This window comes from Nematolebias whitei, chromosome 22 (genome assembly GCF_014905685.2).
Source record: "Nematolebias whitei isolate Nwh7 chromosome 22, NemWhi1, whole genome shotgun sequence".
NCBI lineage: Eukaryota > Metazoa > Chordata > Actinopteri > Cyprinodontiformes > Rivulidae > Nematolebias > Nematolebias whitei.
Window position 1 is genome coordinate 17929500 of NC_056519.1, and position 21528 is coordinate 17951027.

The 21528-nt window shown below is 38.0% G+C and overlaps 1 protein-coding gene across 4 annotated transcripts in view; it reads left to right on the plus strand.

Moving 5' to 3' along the window:
- The window catches only part of syt1a (synaptotagmin Ia), a 177649-nt gene that overhangs the window by 35074 nt on the left and 121047 nt on the right, over positions 1-21528 (plus strand). For 2 of the 4 annotated variants that reach the window (XM_037695782.1, XM_037695785.1), the window contains exon 1: positions 12265-12514. The exons of 1 other annotated variant lie outside the window; for it this stretch is intronic. The gene's annotated coding sequence lies outside the window, so the exon portion shown is untranslated. Of the gene's footprint in view, positions 1-12264; positions 12515-21528 lie in introns of those variants that run through there. One more of the 4 variants, XM_037695783.1, reaches the window with a different exon arrangement.

The following is a 21528-nucleotide window of genomic DNA, read 5'->3' on the forward strand; positions in this document are numbered from 1 at the left end:
CTCAGGGTGGATGGATGGATGGATGGATGGATGGATGGATGGATGGATGGACGGACGGATGGATGGATGGATGGATGGATGGATGAATGGATGGATGGATGTTAAGGCTAACCGTTCTTAACTGAGTGCACTGCTTATCTTTGTCCTGGTACATTATCTTGACATGAAACGAGTCAATATTTCAGTCTGCACACTGAAACAACCTTGTTCTGTTTGTACTGGCCATACAATCAAAGTAGGCGTGTGCTGCTTCTGCCCCTGGATCTGCACAGGACATATCTGTGTATTATGGTTTATAAGCAGCTTGAAATTATAAGTAAACTCTGCTTTGCATTCAGTGCGATTCTAGACGCATCAGTGTAATAATGATGTAAATCCACTCTCATAGATATCATCATACTGACTTTGTGATATGACAACTTTTTATTATTCTGCAGTTAAGCTGTATTATTGTGGAAAGTATGATGTGGCTTATGGAGCAGCTCTTATTAAAATTGCTGTAAACAAACAAGCTTTTGAGTATTTATGCTAATGATTCCATGTACAAGTCAAAATCTCTTCCAACTACAAGTAATAAATTTAGTTTTGTTGGCAGACTCAGAATCTTACGAAATGAAAAGTGATTTTCTTTCTTGATGGCTGAAGCATATATAAAGCATTGAACACAGCGTGCAAGGAGTTTGATCATTTTAGTGGCAGATAAAGTGTAAAGGTTGTATATTTGTCCTTCTGACAGCCTGAAAGTATATTTTTCATGACGATGCAAAACTAATGGTTGAATTTTTTGAAACTTGCTGACCTTGGAGACTATGTGTGGTTGTGCAGTAACGGTGCCGCTAAGGTAATTTAATTAACAAACCTTCTATGGCCAAGGGTAATTACTAGTTTCTAAATCCACTCTAATCCCTCTTCAGCTTCCCCTTTCAGCCTCGACCCAGGGCACTTGAGCAGCTGACTCCTAGACTCCGTCCCAAACAGGAGCCATTGAAAAGATGCTATATCTGTCTGCTCACGATGCTCCATGATGCGTCTCTGCCTGCCTCAAATGTCTTCAGTTCACCTCTGTACAGTCATCACTCCCAGTGAATTCCTTACACGTTGTTTCTCCTTCTGATTTATGTGACTCTATGGGACTCGGAGGTCAGAGGGGCCTCTCATCTCCCCATAAGAAGGTCATAATTATCACTGCCAGCGTGCATCAAATGTGACCTTGGTGAGCAGCAGCACCTGGTGACTTGAGTTAGAAGGAGGATATAACTCTGCTGAGCATGCTAAAGGAAATTTCACTTACAACAGCTGGACAGCCTAACATGTTTTACTGGGCTTATGTTTATATAGTAATGGCATGTTTCTCAAATGCGTACAAATGAGCCTGTGTTTAATTTGTTTTAAACTGAACTCCTATTTACTGATTGTGTCCAATTAACATAAACAAAAGCAGCTATAAACAGTCTTGTGACTTATGATCATTTACATCCTTCAAGTTGTAGTATGCCAAATAGGGCCATGCCTCTTTTTAAAGCTGTTTCCCATTAAATTGTTCCCTCTCAAGCCCATTTCAGGGCATTTTTAAAATACATTAACTAGTTTATTGATGACTATTAATGATTTTTCAATGAAAACAGCAGCATTAGAATAATGTAATCAAAGCTGATGAGTGCACAGAGCGGAGACTAAAATAATATGCTGAGAACAACACTCATAAAACACATGAAGTAAGAGAACTTACAAGGTCACAAGACAGTTATGACTGTCAATAAATATGTTGTGGTCTGAGCTATAAAAATAAACAAGGTTTTAAAAAAGAAACAAAGAAATTAGGCTCGCTGACGATATGAAGACACAAAAATGAGACAGTATTTGAAGTATTCAGTTGAGTTAGTTTCATCATAAACATCTACTTGGAGATAATTTACATTATCATAATATGCTTTAAACAAAGAAAAGATTCTTGTTGGTGTACGTAGAATTAAATGTTTTACATAGAAAATGTGTAATTTGTTTCAAATTCTTAAGTAACTAATTGTTTGAGACAGATTTTCAGTAACTAGATGTAATAAGTCTGAAAAACCTACTGTGAAATCTATACATGTAGGCTGTAATACAGCAAGCCATTATGTGCATACCATAATAGATTAGTTTGGCAAGACTGTAGTAAATCATTAAAACAACTTTTATAAACTCAGCCAAATAGAAAATGGTTTATGCAAGTTCTTAAATGGCAAACACAATGTTCTGATGAAATTCTCTGGCAAAAGTTAATTGAATAATTGCCATTTTTAACTGGTTGACTAAAAACCCTCTCAGTCACTGAGTGAACTTGCCAGCAGTTAAAAAATAAAATGAAATTTGCAGAAAACAAGCGTCTCTCAGGGCTTCCTCTGCTCCTCTTGTAATCCTGGATGGCAGCCAAACATCTGTGAGACATCAGAGCTATTGGAAAGTATCACTGACCCCAGCAGGTGTTCTGAGTGTAAGTTTGTGTTGTTTGTGGGCGTGAGTTTGTGTACTGCACACGCCACATGCATGTGAATGAGAGAAGCTGGGTGGTGGTGAAAAGCAGCACCTGCATGTACTAAGAAGAGTTCTCTGAATAGCTCCATATTTGAACAGCCACTTATGTACAGATGAAGCTGTAAGTGATTCATGGCAGCTTCCTGCCTGTGGTAGAGAGTGGGGGGAGGATGGGAGGGGCATGAGAGAAAGACATAAAATAACAGAGCTTCAGTTTCCATTTGTAAGTTCATTTTTTTTTCTATTTTTGAGTAAATAATCACTGTATACTCTGGATGGGTCAAAGCTTTAGAACAGAAAAGTTAAAAAAAGAATAGAATAACCGTCTAAATCAGTGAGATCTACACATTACCACTTACCCTTAGTGCCAGTTTTGTAAAACTATACTTGAACATTGCTGGTAGTACTCGTGAGTAGTTATTCCGACATAGTCATTGTCGTCTTCTTTTGGCTTTTCCCTCTTCATGGGTCTCCACAGCGAGTCATCCTCCTCCATCTCTGTCCTCTGCATCCCCTGTCCTCACTCCAACTACCTCCATGTCCTGTCTAACTGCATCCATATATCTCCTCTTTGTCTTTCTCCTGGCAGCTGCGTTTCTAACATCCTTCTACCAATATACCCACTGTCCCTCCTCTGGACATGTCCAAACCATCTCAGTCTGGCCTCTCTAACTTTTATCTCCCTGGTGGCTGGTTTATGTCAACATAGTTGTCGATTACGGTATACGTATTGGCACTCAAGACGTGCTGCAGTTCTTTTCTTAAACAGTAGGTGTCACTACTGAGAAAATCATACAGCTGAGCTACCGGAATGTTTTTACAAACAGTATCAATATATATTTTTCAAACATAAAGTTTCAATTTGTCAGTTTATTTACAAAAATATGAAGTTTATATAACATTTACTGTAACTGCACCCAGAAACGTAACAAACAAACCTGCTTACTAGCCCCGTCTTTTGGTTTTTCCCGTTTTAAACGCACCACTGAATCAGCGGCTGACAAATTCCTAAAATCAAAATGAAACAACAAAACTACTGCCACATGACAAATGCTGTGATGTCAATAATTGACCTGGGTTCTCATTTGCTGAAAACAGCACGTAAAAATATTGTATTTGTTGCTTTTCTTGCAGCTGTTCACTTGTTCAGGGGTCGCCACAGTGAGCAAACTTGCATGAAATATTTAGCAATTGGATTACAACACTGAGACGATGACCACTAAACTATTGCAGGCCTACTCTTTGCACTTTAATGCTTACCAATGTTTTATTTTTTAACCACGTGTTAAGAGATTCACTCGTGCCATATGTTGTGTAGAAACACCTAAACTTAGCTGCAGCTGTTTCCAAAGCATCTGAAATGTTTCTTATATACATCCCTTGGATGGAACTGTCTTTGGTTTATTTAATACACGACTATTAAATAAACCTTAGTAAACTCAGACTCTGCCTTCAGTCTGACAAAAATTGACATCCTAAAAGTTTTAGATTTTTATGATGGAACATTTTGTCCTAGTTGGATTGTAGACATAAGGAAGACATCTTGGAAGATGGGTACATCACACTTCTACACCAGTGACAGTCCTTGTCCTGTCAAAGCTGATGGCATTAGTTGTAATTCAGGGTTTTGCAGGTTTTATTCAATATAGGCGTGTTTGCATGTTAATAAAGGATCATCTGATGCTCATCTTCAGTACTCTAAGCATCACATTTCAATGTCAGCTTCAATTTTTAAAAGGTTTACTCTAAGCTAAATCAAAAAAAACTAATCTCGCAACACTGAGGTAACTCACCCCATTTCTACCCCTCATTCTGATTTTATTCTTCTTTAGACCAGTAATCTGTGTGTCTCTGCAGAATTGTCTGTTTGTTGCAGCATAGGTTGTATGTAAAGTTTCCGGGCATGTGAGGGCGATAGATGGAAGGTGGGCGTTTACTAAAGAACCAAAATAGACAATAATGAAAAGCGCTCATCTCTAATAAGATAATGGAATAGTTGTTTGCATGGAGGGATTTGTAGGAAATTAAGTAGAAGGCAGGAAAAGAAAAAAAACACAACTTTCCATTGAAGAAGTTAAAAGATACAAGTTTATTTGTGAGGGAAGTTAAAGAGTATTTTTTAATTGATAAATGAGTCTGCAAGAGGGATTAATATAATGTTTTTAACTCATGTTTCCTGTTAAATGAGCATTCAGCAGCCGTCTAGTTTTTCCATGTACAAATTTTACTTCATGATTCTTATCAGGAAAATGGCTCTTTATTGCCTGCTGCCAAAGGCAATGATGTTTTAGCTTGTGCGTGTGAGGGAGCTGGTTGCTTTGTACCAATGAACATACAATATTTTAATGGAACTTTCAGAAAGTAATCATTTGATTGACATGTGCAGCTCGATAACTTTTGAAGTCACTCTAATTTAGGATGGTCAGCACAGCTAACCATCGGCAAGACAAAAAGTAGTCTTTGGCCATTTTTACAGAAATGTGTTTAAATTCGGTGTGGTAGTACCTGTGAACCATTTGCAACACGCATTCTTAGGATTTAACTGAATGTATGAGATCTGTTTTAAAACAAATGGTAACTAACTCACACGAGATTATGGATAGCATAATTTACAAGGTTTGATCAAAACTCTACAACTCCATTTCTCATCACAAGATGATGATTTTAATTTAAAACTCTTGCATGAATGTGGGGAGATATTCGTTCCTTTTAGGAAATGTAGACCTTTATTCTATTATATTTAAGCAAACATGCATTATAAGCACAACAGTAAACCATAACTTGATTAACTTGAACTATTGGAGACTGACGGTAGGAGTAACGGTTTCAAAGTGGAGGTGGGAGTGCATCAAGGATCAGCTCTGAGCCCCTTCTTGTTTGCTCTGGTGATGGACTGACTTAACAGATAAGGTCAGGCAGGAATCCCTGTGGACTATGATGTTTTCAGATTACATTGTAATCTGTGGTGAGAACAGGGAACAGGTGGAAGAGAACTTGGAGAGGTGGAGGTATGCACTTGAAGGAAGAGGAATGAAAGTCAGCCGTAGTAAGACAGAGTGCATGTGTGTGAATGAGAGGGAGGCCAGAGGAACAGTGAGGCTACAATGAGCAGAGGTCACAAAGGTGCAGGACTTCCAAATACTTGGTGTCCACTGTCCAGGAAAATGGCAAATGTGGTAAAAAGGTGACAGCGTTTCCAGGCAGGATGAAGTGGATGGAGAAAAGTTTCAGGATTGATTTGTGACAAAAGAGTAACAGCAAAGGTCAAAGGAAAAGTTTACAAGACAGTGGCGAGACCATTTATGTTGTATAATCTGGAGACAGTGGCATTGACAAAAAGACAGGAGAAAGAACTGGAAGTGGCAGAAACAAAGATGTTGAGGTTCTCCTTGGGAGTGACAAGAATGGATAAGATTAGGAATGAGATCATCAGAGGTACAGCACAGGGTGAACAACTGGGAGATTGCTGGGTCTTTACTGCAAGGGAGTGAGTTGTAAATCCTGGGGACCAGCAATTCCATCAGATGAGTGACATGGACTGGATGTGACGTGGCCTTGGAGAAGACATGAGACTGAAGGGGGAAGGGGAGCATTTTATATTATAATTTTATATAGCAAGATTATGTTTAAAGGACTCCTGGGTCATGGTAAATTATCTCAATTTTATTATTCTGGTTCTTGAGCTGTTTATAACAAACACAGAAGCTTAGCTAACATGAGGATTTTAAAATCCCTCCATCCAGAAATAAATCCTAAAGCTTCAGAGAGGGGTGACATTGAGGACTTGGAGTTCACTGGTGATGCACGGCCCTGAAAAGTGGTCCATGTCCTAATTGGGTCCCCGAGCCGTCTCTTGGTTATTGCCGCAATATTTTGCAGACTTCATATCTCATTCCACATCGATTGGTTTTGTAATTAAAATCCTAAAAGCTACAGGTTTTAATGGTAATTTGCTGCTTGCTTGCTAAACAGGTGGTTACATGGATGGGCTGAAATCTAGATCTAAACATCGATTTTTATCATAAACAAAATGCGAGTTTTAGTTTCAGATTATTTTTTATTGATTTATTTTCACATGACATACGTAAAAAAACCAAAAAAACAACAAGTAAGTCACTAAAAGTTTGTAAAAGTGAGGTAAAAGGCTACTTTTGATTCTTACATCTTCCGTCTTGGTGACTGAATAAGACCTGTAATTTACAGTGTCCAAAGGTGACCAATGAAATGCTCCTGACATTTTGAAAAATGGTTCTTTTTGTTCACCCATCTTCCTTTATTCTTCTGCCTTTTTTTCTAAATGCCATTTCACCCTTTTCATTCCCCTTTTAAATAGTTTATCTCTCCTTTTTTCCCCAATTCTTTTTTTTTTTTTTTTCAAAGCTGATTGTTGACAGGTTTCTGGTTTGGAAGAAAGTCACATTTAGCCTTTTGTGCTCATATTTCCTGTTCATTTCTTTTCAGAAGCTCAAGTGTGCTATAATCAATGTGCAGAAACAAATTTGAAACGTTAAGTTTTTCATTTTAAAAGGACAAGAGCTCTTATGAAGGTGAACATTATTTTTGAAAAGTCTGTTTTATGACCATTTGCCCATTCCAGATTCCATTTTGGATGTTTGTTTGATTAGGTTTGCACAACATCCAAAATAAGAATCATCTGTATTGCACTTATTTTCCATGACTGTATTCTTGATTTTATATCATTGCTTAAAAATATCTGTCATGGCAACTTAAACAAAACATCTGTCCAGTGATTTTTGTCTGTATTAATAGCAATAAATAGTGTTGAGTGGCTGCTCCTTTCTGTCAAACACTGAACTCATTTATTTATTTTTTTGAAGAGCTGTGATCAGCAGGAGCAGCAGAGTAATAGGTGATGAGTGTGATTGCAGCTTGGCACATGTTATGACAAAGTTTATTGAACTTGAACTGAACATGAACTTGAACTACTGAATCCCTACTTCGCGGTTTTTCGCTTATCATGGGTGGGCATGATCCTTAGAAACTGCGAAAAACGAGGGACTACTGTGTGTGTGTGAGTGTATATATATATATATATATATATATATATATATATAGTGAAATTTAACTAATGTTCATGGATTTCATATTAATACTCTCTAGCAGAAAATAACTCTGCAAACAAGTATAAAAACTTATTGTTCCAGTGTTTTTTCTATGATTAATTTTGATTACACATGTTGATTTCTCGGATCTCATGAGGAACAATGTGGATTCCTTTAAACATTGTTTATAGCACCAATCATTCCAACGTGCAATTTAGTCACTTTTTTGCTTCTCTTTGTTTTAGATTTGGCAAATAGTATTAAGTTTTCCAAACTATTTAGCTGTAAGGTATCTACAAAGTGAAAACAGAAAAACGTGGTTTCCTTTTTGGTTGGCTATCGCTTTGAAACTTGTACTTCACGTTAACCCTAGCTGTGGTAGTAAAGAGCAGGAATATGGGTTTAGACTTTGTTGGGCAAAACAGATTTTTCTAAAACCTGCACCCCACCGAGTGGATCCAGTTCTTCTGCTCTTTAGGGTCACCCCATAAGACTGCTGAGCCACAGATTTGCATCGGCCACATCACTTTCAGAGTAATCGATCCTCCAGCGTCCACACAACAGACAGTACATTCACATCATCGATGAACCATGGCTTATGTAGAGAGGAACACGCTGTGCAGAGCCTTACTTGGTAATCATTAACAAGGACACCCTGTTTGTTTCACCTCTGTCCTGTTTATATATACTATCCTAGTCTGTATGTTTATATCAGTTGTGTCAAATAAAGTATTTGTCTCGGTGAGTTTTAAGAAGTTGTGCATTTTATTTACATGCAGTGTTTTTTGCTAAAACGTGTATAGTTGACATGAGCATGCACATTAAGCATCTGCTAGTTATAGCTTGCTGCAGTCATCTAAGACTCATATATTCAGATGGACTGCACAGTGCAGAGTAAGTCACCTTTTAAAATGTAAATGTAAAGATGCAATAATGAGACTATGTAATGGTTAAGATCAAGAAGTGGACACATGATGTCTGTTTAAATATTTAACAATTGGGATGTTTAGGCTTTTAATAACATTTACAAATCGACCTGCAGTTTTAAGTGTGACCCTTTCAAAAGGTCACATCAAGTCATGTCCATCAACTGCAGGGAACATAGAGACCCATACAGTTCTGCCAGAGATGCAAAGTAAAACAAGATAATGTCCCCTGGGTGCACACTGTGCAGATACTGCAGCCAAATATCTAAAAATCACCCCTAATGCTTTTATAGTCTGTTTTGATAGTAGATTAAAAGTTTACAGTGAATCCAGATTGTGATATTAGTGTTGCAAAGATTTTCTTATGTGCTGCATCCCTTGCATTGAAAAGATGGCTGATTAGGAAAAAGAATACCCATAAGATTTGTAATCATATTTGACTTAGTCTCTATTTTTTTCAGAAACACATTAAGATTTTGACACTACTCATAAAATTAGAGATGTTTGTATTTATCTTTTTCGATTAAAAACAATGTCAACTGAAAAAAATCAAGCATGAAGCAGACACGTTTAAATTATAGTCATCAGTTGTGTGTCCAAAGTGATGGATTGTAATAAAAGACAACATTTCTGCAAAGCAGACGTTGAGGTGCATCTGCAATAAAACTTTAACCTCCTGACGCCTGAGCTTTTGTTTGATGTACATTTTTATTTCCAGCTTTTTGGATTATTAGGACCTTCGATTAAATGGAGAAAACATTGCTTTTCAACAATTAAAAAGTCAAAAATAAACACAGGTTGGAGATGAAACTGTTCAAAAAATGAATACATGTAAAACTGAAAGCAAGTATTCTGACAAAAACAAGACCGGGCTGAACAGAACAGAACAAAATGTCTCCCGAGTGTCTCAGCAGGATTGAACATGGAGCTCAAAATATACAGTAAATATGAGTAAAGATTATCAACACAAAATGATACCGAATAAAAACATGCATTTACAATTAAATCAGTCAAGCAGTGTTAAACAAAAATCCCAACAGACTTCTCAAAAAAGCTTAAAATGTTTAAATTATCTCTGTATTCAGACTGCATTAAAATGCCTTTAAACATAAAATAATTAACACAATACCTTGATAAAAAAATTACATCTATTTTCCATTATATCACTTTTAACATTCAAACCCATTATCTTAATCCCCATTAGTTTTATTTATTTATTTTTATTTCCTGGTTATCGCAGTAATTTTGGGTGACTTGTAATTAGTCATCTTTAATGTGCAAATGACTTAAATTTCCTCACAATAAATACTTTTCAAACATAAACTCAGTGTAAAAATACAAACAAACAAAAAACAAAAGATAACAGTTTCTGGTGTCAAAAGTCATAGCCGTGTACAAACAACTCAATATTTGGTGCTGTAAAGTAAAGTACATTTGTAAAGTAACTTTTTGAAAGACAATAATTGTGTGAATGTTTATGAAACAGTTGCACAACTGTGATCCATTTTTCTTCCATACGTTTTTGGGCGTATTTCTCATCCCCCAGTTTTTAAGCTATTTCAACAAATCATAAATCAAAACGTTCAGCTTTTTCAAGACAATCCTGCCATGACTTTTGGTATTGGTGCAACTTTAGCTTTTTTGAAATATTTAGCCTTTTCTGCCATTTTTTTCATAGAAAATGAACTGAGCTCATTTTACTACCTTCAAATCTTTAGATCTGGGCCCATGAGCAAGGCACTTAACCCCCATCTGCTCCCTAAAACAGTTCTCTCTTGAAAATGAGTTCTCGTGGCTCAATGAGACTACCTGTATAAATAAAGGCTAAATGAAAAAACATGAAAAAAAAAAAGGATCTGTTTAAAAACTTAACTGCTCCTTTCACATGTTGTTCTGATTCAGCTTCTTTCATATTCCTTGCGCAAATTTAAACATTTTTCGGCTACTTTTGGCTAATTTCAGCTAATTTCAGCTGGTTTTTCAGCTGTTTTGTGTGCCTTTCCGATTCTTTTAACTAACTATAACATTTTTTTGTGCTTCTTCTAACTTCTTTCTGCTCCTTTCAGCTTATTTCTGCAAGTTCCAGCTTTTTCTGCAATTCTAGCTACTATTTAGCTGTTTTATGCTACTTTTACCTTTTTCAGCTAATTTCACATTTGTTACACTCATTTAAACTTTTTTCAGCCTAATTCATTAACAATGTGCTCTCTCCACTTCCTTCTGGTAATTTAAGCTTCTTTCTGCCTTTTTAGCTACTTTTCAACAGTTTTTTTCTTCCAATTTAAGCTTTTTTCTGATATCCACTTTCTTGTAATAATTTCTGTTTCTTTCAGCCTAATTGGACAAACATGTGCCTTCTGATTTCTTCTGCAAATTTAAGCTTGTTCTTCTTTTTCAGCTATTTTTTTTTTTTTTTAAGTTTTTAAGTGTTTTTAGCTGTTTTTAGCTGTTTTCAGATAAATTCAAGTTTTTCTTGGTAATTTCTGCTACGTTCAGCCTAATTAACTTCTTTCTGGTAATTTCAACTTGTTGTCCCTTTCAGCTATTGTTGGCTAGTTTTAGCTTTTTCTGCTATTTCAGCTACTATTTAGCTGTTTTTTATGCTAATTTGAGCTTTTTCAGTTATTTACACATTTTAACTCATTCCATCACTTTACACTTCCTTCTGGTAGTTTACACTTCTTTCTGCTTTTTCAGCTACTTATCAGCTGCTTTTCAGCTATTTTTCTTGCAAATTCAGCATTTTTTGCTACTTTCTTCATTTTTGTGATCATTTCGGTTTATTGAACCTTACTTAAGCAAATTTGTGTTTTTTCTGCTTTCATCTGGCAATTTCAGCATGTTCTTCCATTTCAGCTACATTTCAGCATGTTTTTTTTTTTTTTTTAGCTAATTTCAGCAAGTTCTTCTACAATAAGCATTCATACTGCATTTTTGCAGGAAAAACATTTTCTCTAGTTTAAGAAGCATTGGGGACACGACGATCACACATTTAGTTTTAACCTCCAAATGTAATGATTTAAGGCTCGGCTAAAGCTAAATTTTGGCTAACACTTTTGTCTGATCCGATGCCGTTTGCTTTGTGAACCGGTGGGCCCTTTTTTGTCTTTGCACTTACTGCCCCCTCTCTGGGAGAGCAGTGCCATGTCTGGTCAGGCTGAGTGTCTAGAGGATGCTGGGCAGTTTCTCGAGGCAGAGCATTAGCATACACTTACTCTGGGAATGCCCTTGACTAGCTGTCTGCAGAATGGGACGTGAGCAGCATCACTTAGCAGGACCTGAAGAGAGACGAGAATAAACAGAGTGAGACACGTTGAGAGGGAAAATCAAGAAATAGAAGTGTGGAAGAGCCGTGGTTATAGCTTTCAAACGGTAATCATATACAGTAGGAATGCCTCATTACCATTAACCATTAATCAGACTGTCTAATGTTATTGGGCTTCACAGGGGGCTTTCTTTATTCTCTGTGATCATTATTACAGAAATGCTCCATAAACCAAGAATAAGTTTATAAATGGTGTGTGGAAACGCTCATCTAATAGTACCACCGACCGATATTTGTTTTCACCCAGCAGAAGGTGTAGGTGGGTGGGGAAAATATCAGAAATTAGTGAGCTGAGAGATGGAGAGGATGTGTGCATTTTGTCTGACAGGAGAGGAGCAAGCATGAGAGAGGTAAGGGAGGAATGAAGCTGGGGTGGGGGGGAGCTGGAGTAGGTGGGCGGGAAGAGAGGAGGCGAGTGTCACGGACAGTAAGAGAGGGAAGGAACAGGGAGCTGCTCACTCACCACAGCTGCTGACTGGGTGTTCAAGTGTGTGATCGCGAGTGCTTCTTGAAGCCGTCGTGTGAATAGAAGGGGACTTTTTTGTTGTTGTTTTTAAACAAATTTTTTTTATTTTTTTTTTATTTCTTTCCAAAGTGCAACATCAGCCTTCTCAGCAAGAGCAGAACTTGTCTGAAGCCCTTCCTGGGATTTTGAAGAGGACCCAGGACAGAGAGCGTGCTGCCAGGTAAGAGAGTAAAAACAAACAGTGTAGGATCACAGTGTGGATGTGATGATGGCACGGATATACAGCAGCTGTCGTTTCTGTTGGTGCTTTGAAAAGAGTGCATGCTGCTTGAAATGGAGATTGTTATGTGTGAGCATGTCAGTGATCATGGCTCACAGTACTGTAAATGTGGAAGAGTCATGTTATCTAGAGGAAGGGAATAGTTCATGACTTGATCTCATCAAAAGATTTTCTATTTACGAACAGAGAAACAAAAGATAAACATTTGTTTTGAAGGAACTAGTGCCTTTTGTGTTTTTACACACACACTTACATTAGACAGTTCTGCACACGTCGTCTTTTCTGCTGTCTCTTTCTAGTTTTGAAACATTAGAAGTAATCAAACGGATGCGAGTTTCTTTTTTGAGCTGGGATCAGGCTGCAAGTGGCTCTGCAGCCGATACGATCTGTGGCGTTAGTGTCAGAGTCCCAGTAAGGGCTGGGCTGAGCTCCAGATCCACAGTGGCAGCAGAGCCGTCAGTGGAGATCGTAACTGAGCCGTGGAACAGACAACACATGTGACATATTTAGCAGCTGCGTCCAGTGCTGGATTTTCTTTGTCGATTAATGAGAATTCACAGTGTAATTGAATCACTGCACTGCCTTCCCTGCTGTTTGTCATTTCTTTATCTCCTCCCTTCTCTTTTTGGCCTCATTATCCCACATTCAGCTGAATTGAACCCTTCCTTTCTATCCAGTCCTCCATCTATGCATATTTTGTTACAGTAGACAAATAAACAAAGACAGAGGCCGTACAAAGCTCCCCTGCCCACACCAGACTGGAAGGCTCATTGATTGTGATAACCCCTGTTGAGGTTTCTTACTGTGGAACCAGCACACACCACTTTCTAAGTTTATTCTGCTTCAATTTTTATTCAAAAAGCTTTTGTAGCTCATTTGAAAAAAGGTTTGAATGTCCAATAGTGGACCAGAAATATCTGCTCGTCTTTTCCACATGTTCTATTTTTAAATTAAGTTATTAAATATGTGTTGTTTTTATCAGTTTTAGACTAAATTAAGCACATTGTCTTGCCATGTGGCTTACTTGTTTGTGTCCGTGTGGTGGGATCCAGTGCACTAATAGTTGATGAACGTCTCGGGGTCTCGTTCAAACAGCCTGTTCAGTGTTTTTGTTTACAGCTGCTCACTTTGAGTGGTTTACTGTACCCTGAACAGGGTGATGCTCAGCCTGGAGTGTATGTTGGCAACATGCTGACCTTCACATCACCTTGAGGTGCGCAGTGGGTGGTATGATTTAATAGAAGGTAGCAACGTTTGAAATTAATCTCATAAATCTCATGACTTTGACGCGAAAAATATGAAACCGTGAAGACGTATGCCTATTGATATATTTTTAACAGAAAATATTGGTTGTGAACGCACATATGTGGATGTTCTGAAGCAAATGACTCCATCCATGGACGTTACAGCTTCCGTGCCCAGAGCGGGAGACAGCTCCTCTCGGTCCACTGGATGCTGTCCGCTCGCTCTGTGACTCATTGCCACGTCCTCTCTGATTGGCTGGCCTTTCTACTCCAGGGAAAGACTGAGTAGAGTGGGGTTGGCCCCTGATGATAGTGGATCAGCCGTTCCTTTCACGCAACATCCCACTACATGCACAATAACAGTGTTTCCAAGTGAATACTAGCACGCAGGGATTAACCAGAATGTTGGAATGGCATGTTTGTGAAAATGAAGAAATAAATAAAGGATCCTCAAAATGAATTTTGCTTTTCCTGAAAGTAGAGTTTGATCTAGATATAACTGCAATCACATATTCTGTCTCTCTCACTCACACACATCCATTTGTGGATGACACTGTGACACATGTGACAGCTCGGATAGCGAGCAGGGCGTGCACCTCCCCTGCCTGCTGAGACTCGAGCTTGTTTGGCTCTTTCAGACAGTCCTGCCTGAGATATGAGGTCCAAACTGCTCCGCTCCACTGTCAGAGCTCTTATTTTATCTGCGAGGGAAGAGCTTCAGAGCTCGGACTGGGCAGAGCTGATGCAGAACCGTGAACAGCGCTCCTGTTCAGCAGCATGGAAGAGGGGTGGATTTCAGCACCCTCCCTTTCTGGACAGCGCCACGTGCAGCTGACCTGAAAATCAAGCTGTAAGGATTGTAAAATGATACATACATGTATTTAAAAAGTCTTATTCATGTGATTGGTTTATATAATGTTAGGTTATGACACATTTACATTTTGGTTACATAAGGGACCTTCTTTTAGGAGCAGAACTTATAAGTTCTGACCTAAAAAACATGGAAGAAGGTGCTCGGGGCTTTATCAGGTAGTCTCGCGGAGTAATTACAGCCTTCCAGCTTAACATAGGCTTTTTTTGTCACACTGTATATAATCCAGCATAGCATTAAATTCTAGTTTGCTTACTGTCCGGGATTATTTTACATCTTGTTGCCTTTTATTTTAATGTCTTTTTATTTTTGTGTCGCTGACTATCTTTTATTAAAACTCTGCAGTCAGTGTATTTAATGTGTAGCATTTCTTCAGCTTTAATGTGATTTCTGGTTAATTGGCATCACTTTATTACATAGTTTGCTCACATTTGCTTTGTTTTTTGCAACTTATCAGTAAGATTTCCGTGCTCATAAACATTTAGATAATTATCATTGCAAAATACATAAATTAGAGGGTTAGCTGTTGTTTTTTAGTGCCCATTCTCCTTTTCAGCAAATTGCTTCATGTGAGGTATTGTGCTTTTTTTAAAGCTAAAACCAAATTGTGACCATGGTTTTATTTTTGTGGTGTTTGGCTTCGCAGTTTTCTAATGTGGTTGTGTGTGGATGGACCACTCAGCTGCTATTAGGCCACAGCAGGAAAAAAAGTAAGTGCATCAGGATGGCAGCCTCAAACGAGCGGGAATTATTGATGGAATATTACATTTCTGTCAGACTCCAGCTGGATTTGTATTAAAGAAGGTACCAATGATTTCTGTTTTATCACATTAAAAAACATCAAGATGTATCTGACTAAACCTTAATAAACAAGTCAGAATTTAAACTAAATAGTTATTTGTTGCTCCATTAAAGTGAAAATTGATCTTTTTACTGTTTCTCACACATTGTTTATACATAAAACCATCAAATGCAATTAGGCAAGGAATTGTGCACTGATACACTGATACCTACATTATTCTCACACATTTCCACCAGCTCTTCCTTCCTTAATGCATCCTCACCTAATCAACTCATTGAGTTATAACATGGGTGTCCAGTCCTGGTCCTCGAGGGCCACCATCCTGCATGTTTTAGATGTTTCTCTGCTTTGAAACACCTGATCTGCATGGATGAGAAATTAACGGGCTGCTGCTGAAGAGTAGGGAAACAACTAAAACATGAAACGTTTTGAATATTGAATATACATTTAACAGCAAGTAATTTGATTAGGTAGATGTTGCAAAGTCACAAGTGAAAATGCGTATAAAGCATCAACATCTATTAGAATACTTATATCTCTTCAATGTGAACAGGATTTGCAAATTATCTTTTTCTTTGATTAGGATTAAAGCCACAGCTGCTGCCCAATTGTTATTGTTGCTTTCCCAGCTTAATATAACCAAGAACGTTTGCACATTGCAAAACACCTCATTTTAATCTTTAAATATTTAAATTATTTTATTAATATTTAAAAATCAATGTTTAGCTACTTCATTTGAAGTCAACCACCTATGTTCATGAAATATGTCTGGTATAGGAGAAGCTGCATGATCTTTAGCTAAATGCAATCCATCCACCCACCCTTCCTTCCTTCCTTCCTTCCTTCCTTCCTTCCTTCCTTCCTTCCTTCCTTCCTTCCTTCCTTCCTTCCTTCCTTCCTTCCTTCCTTCCTTTTGTGGGTCGCTGGGGTCACTGGTGCCCATGTCCAGCTATCCCTGTACGAGAGGCGGGGGACACCCTGGACAGGTCTCCAGTCCATCACAGGGACACAGAGACAAACAACCATTCACTCACACCTAGAGACAATTTAAAGTAACCAATCAGCCTAACATAATAACATAACATCTAACCAAGTTAGGTGGTTGGAAAGACGTGTTGAGGTCAGAACCCACAGGGCCCATGTGTGGTAAGATGGACATTGAGAGAAAGTAACCATTAGAGCTAGTGAATAATCAATAAAGGAATGTGTGTGTGCTGATTAAAATAAAGATTTCATTTGGGGTGAAAGAAGGGTGTGTCCTGCAGATGAAGGTTCTTATTGTCTGGGTGAATCTTTCTTGAACCCAGACTAAGAGGGCCTGATTGTAGCACTGTTTTGGTAAGACTCAGGGGTCTAGAGGTCTAATTACCCCATTTTGACGGAGGCTGCAGCCTGGGACGAAGACAAAATGGCTCATGTGTTCATTTGCCCTCTTTTCATTATGTAGTCCTCATTAATATCTGTGATGGGTTATTTATTGTGCTTTGCTGCAAATCTTCTGATCAGCAAATATGCACCAGTCTCCCCCTTTATCCCTCTGTGTCTCTCTCTGTCCATTGGACCCTCATTCATGTCTACTAATTGAGAGCTCTAATAACTAACTAGGGTCATTGTATATGTATTCATTAGCATAATTGAATAGACATGAGTTAAGTGTTTTTCACAGGTGTGTTAATAACACTGGAAATACCACACTTGTTCTCACGGCTCATTGATGTGATGAGATCCGCAAATCCAGTCCTTTCCATTTTGACACACCTTTCTTATATTTGTTTTGCAAAGTCAGTGCCATAAATTGAAGCTTGGTTGTGTTTTTCTTCCCTTTGTATGTTCAAGTTTCTCTAGGATGTCTGTGTGTGGCTGATCTAATGTAGAGAGCACATGTTTGGTAGGCTAAGCTGCACCTCAGCTGTGTGTTCATGTGTCAGATGAGGAAGGCTGGAGATATTTATTTTTGTTTGTGTTCTGGTTATGGAGTCTTTCTTGTGTAAGAGCAACCTTGATTTGGGGCTTAAAGGTTGATGGGAAGAGGTGTGCACATGAAGAGAGAGTTAACGGGAGTTGGGAAGTGGAAAAAGGAGAATGTTGGGAAGGCGATAGACTTCATCGTTGTTGTTTTTTTTTTACCTCGGTAAGTTATAATTGTCGTTCTTGTCATTGAGCTGTGTAAATCAGTGTGCTGTCTGCAAAAAGACCTGAGAGCAAAAGAACTGCTTTTATTGCTAGATCTCTGACTCCACAGTATGCTGCATATTCACCAGGGACCCCTGTTTACAGAGAAGGGGAGGGCAAAGCTGACAGCAACAGGAAAGTGCAGTTTGTACCACACTCGGTGCACAGGTTACTGAGAGGTAGAAGGAAACTTGAGAGAAGTACATCTCAGATATATTTATTAGTTGCATAGCAACAGCTACCTCCTTTTCAGCAAATATAGCACCGAGCAAAGGTATTTGACAGAATGTGAAATAAATGTAGTGGAAGGGGAATAAAGAGGTGTTGGAATATTTCAAATTTTACTGGGTTGTTATAATCACTCACACTATGTTCTGTTTAATTAAAACTAAAAAAAAAGTGTACAGCATGTCTACAAGTTGATGTGAATTATGTTGCACTCTTTAGACTGATTTTGTAATAAATTGCTAGTAAATGAGCAAAAATATAATTAGTTTATTTTTGTTTGTGTGTTATCAAAAACATTTAAAAACACATTTTAAAGCTTTGCACAACTTGATGCAAACCAATTCTTAATATTATTTATGCACCTGGAGCAGAAAACAATTACTGGAACTACAGTTCTCTGTCTTGTAGTGCTCTGCAAGGATTTCTGGAAACATGTAAGTGCATCAGATTTAAGCTGATTTCAGTACAAGCAACACAACAACACTGGATTATTATTATTATTTTTTATAATGAAGCTAGAAATCAAACTGAAATTTCAGTTTTGTAGCAACAAATCAAATAAATCACAAAACAAACCTCCATTACCACATGATACAACCATATATTTCAAGAAAATAGTAAAATAATTACAGTAAGCTGAATTTGCATGCATTGCATAAATATAATGTGAAGCTGGTGTTTTGATGACTGTTTTTTAGCCAAACATTAAAGTGTTTTTAAAAAGACTGTAAGCTGATATTAGAAAATGTAAAGGCATGTGCAACTCACAACAACAACAAATCTAGAAAACAACAAGAAAACTGATCACAAATTGTGGCAAAGTGAAAAATGGTGATTTGTGTTATGATTCTCTCTAAAATGGACATGGCTTTAGTGTTAATGGATGTGTTGTTGTGGCTTTTTTAATAGAGGCATTTAAATGAGCATTTTTAGGTGACTTTGGACATTTTCTTTTGTTAAACAAAACACGTTTTCCAAACTTACAAGAGTATGAAGCTGAGATGTAAGCCTTAAATAGTCACATTTCCTCTGATCGAATTGCTCTTAAAAAAATAAAATAAAGTTAATATACCACAACAACTTATTGTGAGAAGGATTAGAAAATGTGTCTCCCGTAATGTTCCCTTCTTTCATTGTGTAACGATTTACTTAATGCACAGATAGTATGTGATTAAACTCCAAGACTTGGAAAAGTTACGTGTTTATTTACAACATGTGAAATCAGCAGTAGAGCTGGAGGGACTGGAACCCTGGAGTGTAAGAACAATCATAATACCTGTATGATGGTTTGGATCCTTGAGTCTGGTTCAAGATGTTGTTTGTCTCTTACCATCGGAGGAGAAGGTCATCGCATGGGTGAGGGTCCAATAGTAGCTGCAAACGAGGAGGTCCAGGAAGGTTGCATAGATCAGTGGGCAGGTGGTGGAAGGCAAGGAACGGCTGGAGCAACCACTAGGAGGCTTTAACGATGAAACCAGGGAGGTCCAAGGCACAGGAGAAACACAGGAGTCAGTGCAGTAGGCAGACAATGCACCAGTGTTGGATTGAAATCAACTGCCATTTATACTCCTACAACTCATTGGGATAATGGTCCGCATGTGTGAGCCTGTTGGCGCCATCTAGTGTTGAAGAGCTGTAGAGGAAACAACTGGAACTCCTACACATTGAACTCGAGATCTGCCCCTGGACTTCTACTTTGTTGGCTCATTGGGCAAAAATCAACTTCCCAGAAACAGAAAGCTGTTTCTTCATGGGTTAGGGTTAGGTGACAGTCCAATTTTCCCCTCAGCCACGTTGCATCATGTTTAACAGCAGGTCAGAAGAAACACAAGCTCCACAGAGACCTTTGTGTTTTTATGAACTTAGTTTCTGATGGTTTGCTTTATGCTACACACAGAGCTATCTATAAGTCAAACCTTCCAGCTGGGGTTTATTGGGATCATCGTCTATTTGAAAACTTGCTTCTGGTTTTCTGCATTTAAAGGATTTGAGATGTTAAAAGTCTGAGTCACAGAAATGAGAACGTTGTGAGGTTACTTTCATATCAGATGTTTTCTTCTCAAATCTGTCCTTTTAATGCATAAACCCTGAAGCAGAGCAGGCTGCAATAAATGAAGGTGATCACTGGTCTTATGTCCGAGAGGCTTGCTGTGGGAGAAACTGATCCCATTACAGATGTGCTTCACAGCTGCATGCACATGAATACAAAACTGAACAAACATCATTCATGTACAAAACGAACTCTTTATGATTGCAAGGTGAATAAAAATTGAGCTGATTCACTTCAAGCGTTCCAACTTCCTTTTGAGGAGAAATGAACAAAATGCAAAAAGCTTTGTGTGCAAGTTCAAATATTGTTACATTTGTTTGATGAAAACTTCAACAGTTGCCCAGAAAAATCCAGTCTGTGCTTTTATTTTCCCTCCATCCTGACACTACACACCGATTTTCCAGCATTCCATGTTTTTGTGATAACATGAGCAGAGAAAGATGAAATGTTAAGCTACTTTAAGAATATTTCTCACTTTTTGTGCGTTTCTCTCAATACCTTCCATTGCATTCCTTATCACCTGCTCTCAGATCAGCTAAAGGAGGAGCAGAGGTGTTTGTTGCGGGGAAATGCAGAAATGTTTAAGACTGCTGCCGTTTACTGCAAACGCACTGAGCTCATGGATTATTCAGTCCCTGCACCTTCACCTGCTGCCAGAAGTCGTGACTGAGTTTTGGAACGGAACGCGTCGCACCAGAAAACGCAAAGCCAAATGAACAGATTCTGCCATTCCTCATTTACCTGAGACCACCTGTGTGTGAAACATGGGGACACATTTAAACACATCAGGTTTAACAGCTTCTTATTCACAGTTCGCTTATCTAGAAGTGAACTTCAGCAGAACCTCAGCAGCAAAGACTTGTTTTAGTACCACAAAGTCTGACCTATTGAAGCTATAATTTAAAAATATATATAACTAGAGGAATTGCATTTCCTGCAAAAATGCAGTGTGAATGCTTATTGCAGAAGAACTTGCTGAAAAACAGCTGAAATTAGCTAAAAAAATGCTGAAAAGTATCTGAAATGGAAAAAAAATGTCTAAAGAAAGAAGAATTTTCATTCATTCAACCTTTATTTATACAGATTAATCCCATTGAGCCTCAGGGACTTGTTTACAAGAGCGACTTGACAACAGTGGATAACAACAACAACAATAATAGACGGTCATAAAAGAGTCTTACAATTTTTTTTATTTTTTTATTTTTATTTTTTTTTACAAGTTAAAAAAAATAAAATGGCAATCAAAAGGACAGTCAAAAGGAAAAAGTAGCGAAAACCCAGCTAGATTATAAGGCGGTGTAGAAAATTAAAAACAGGAACATGTCTGCTTTTGTTTTTGCCAGGAACTCTGCAGATGTTTAAAGCCACTTAAAGAGGTCAAGGTTGAGAGCTTCAAATCTCAGATCTTCAGATATAGTTGCTGAAATAGCAGAATAAGCTGAAATGAGCAGAAAGACGTTAGAAGTACATGTTTTTCTAGTTAGCAGAATAAATCTGAAAGGAGAACAAAACAGCTGAATAAACAGCTTAAATTAGCTAAAAGTAGCTGAAAATTTGTTTAAATTTGCACGAGGAAGCTGAACCAGA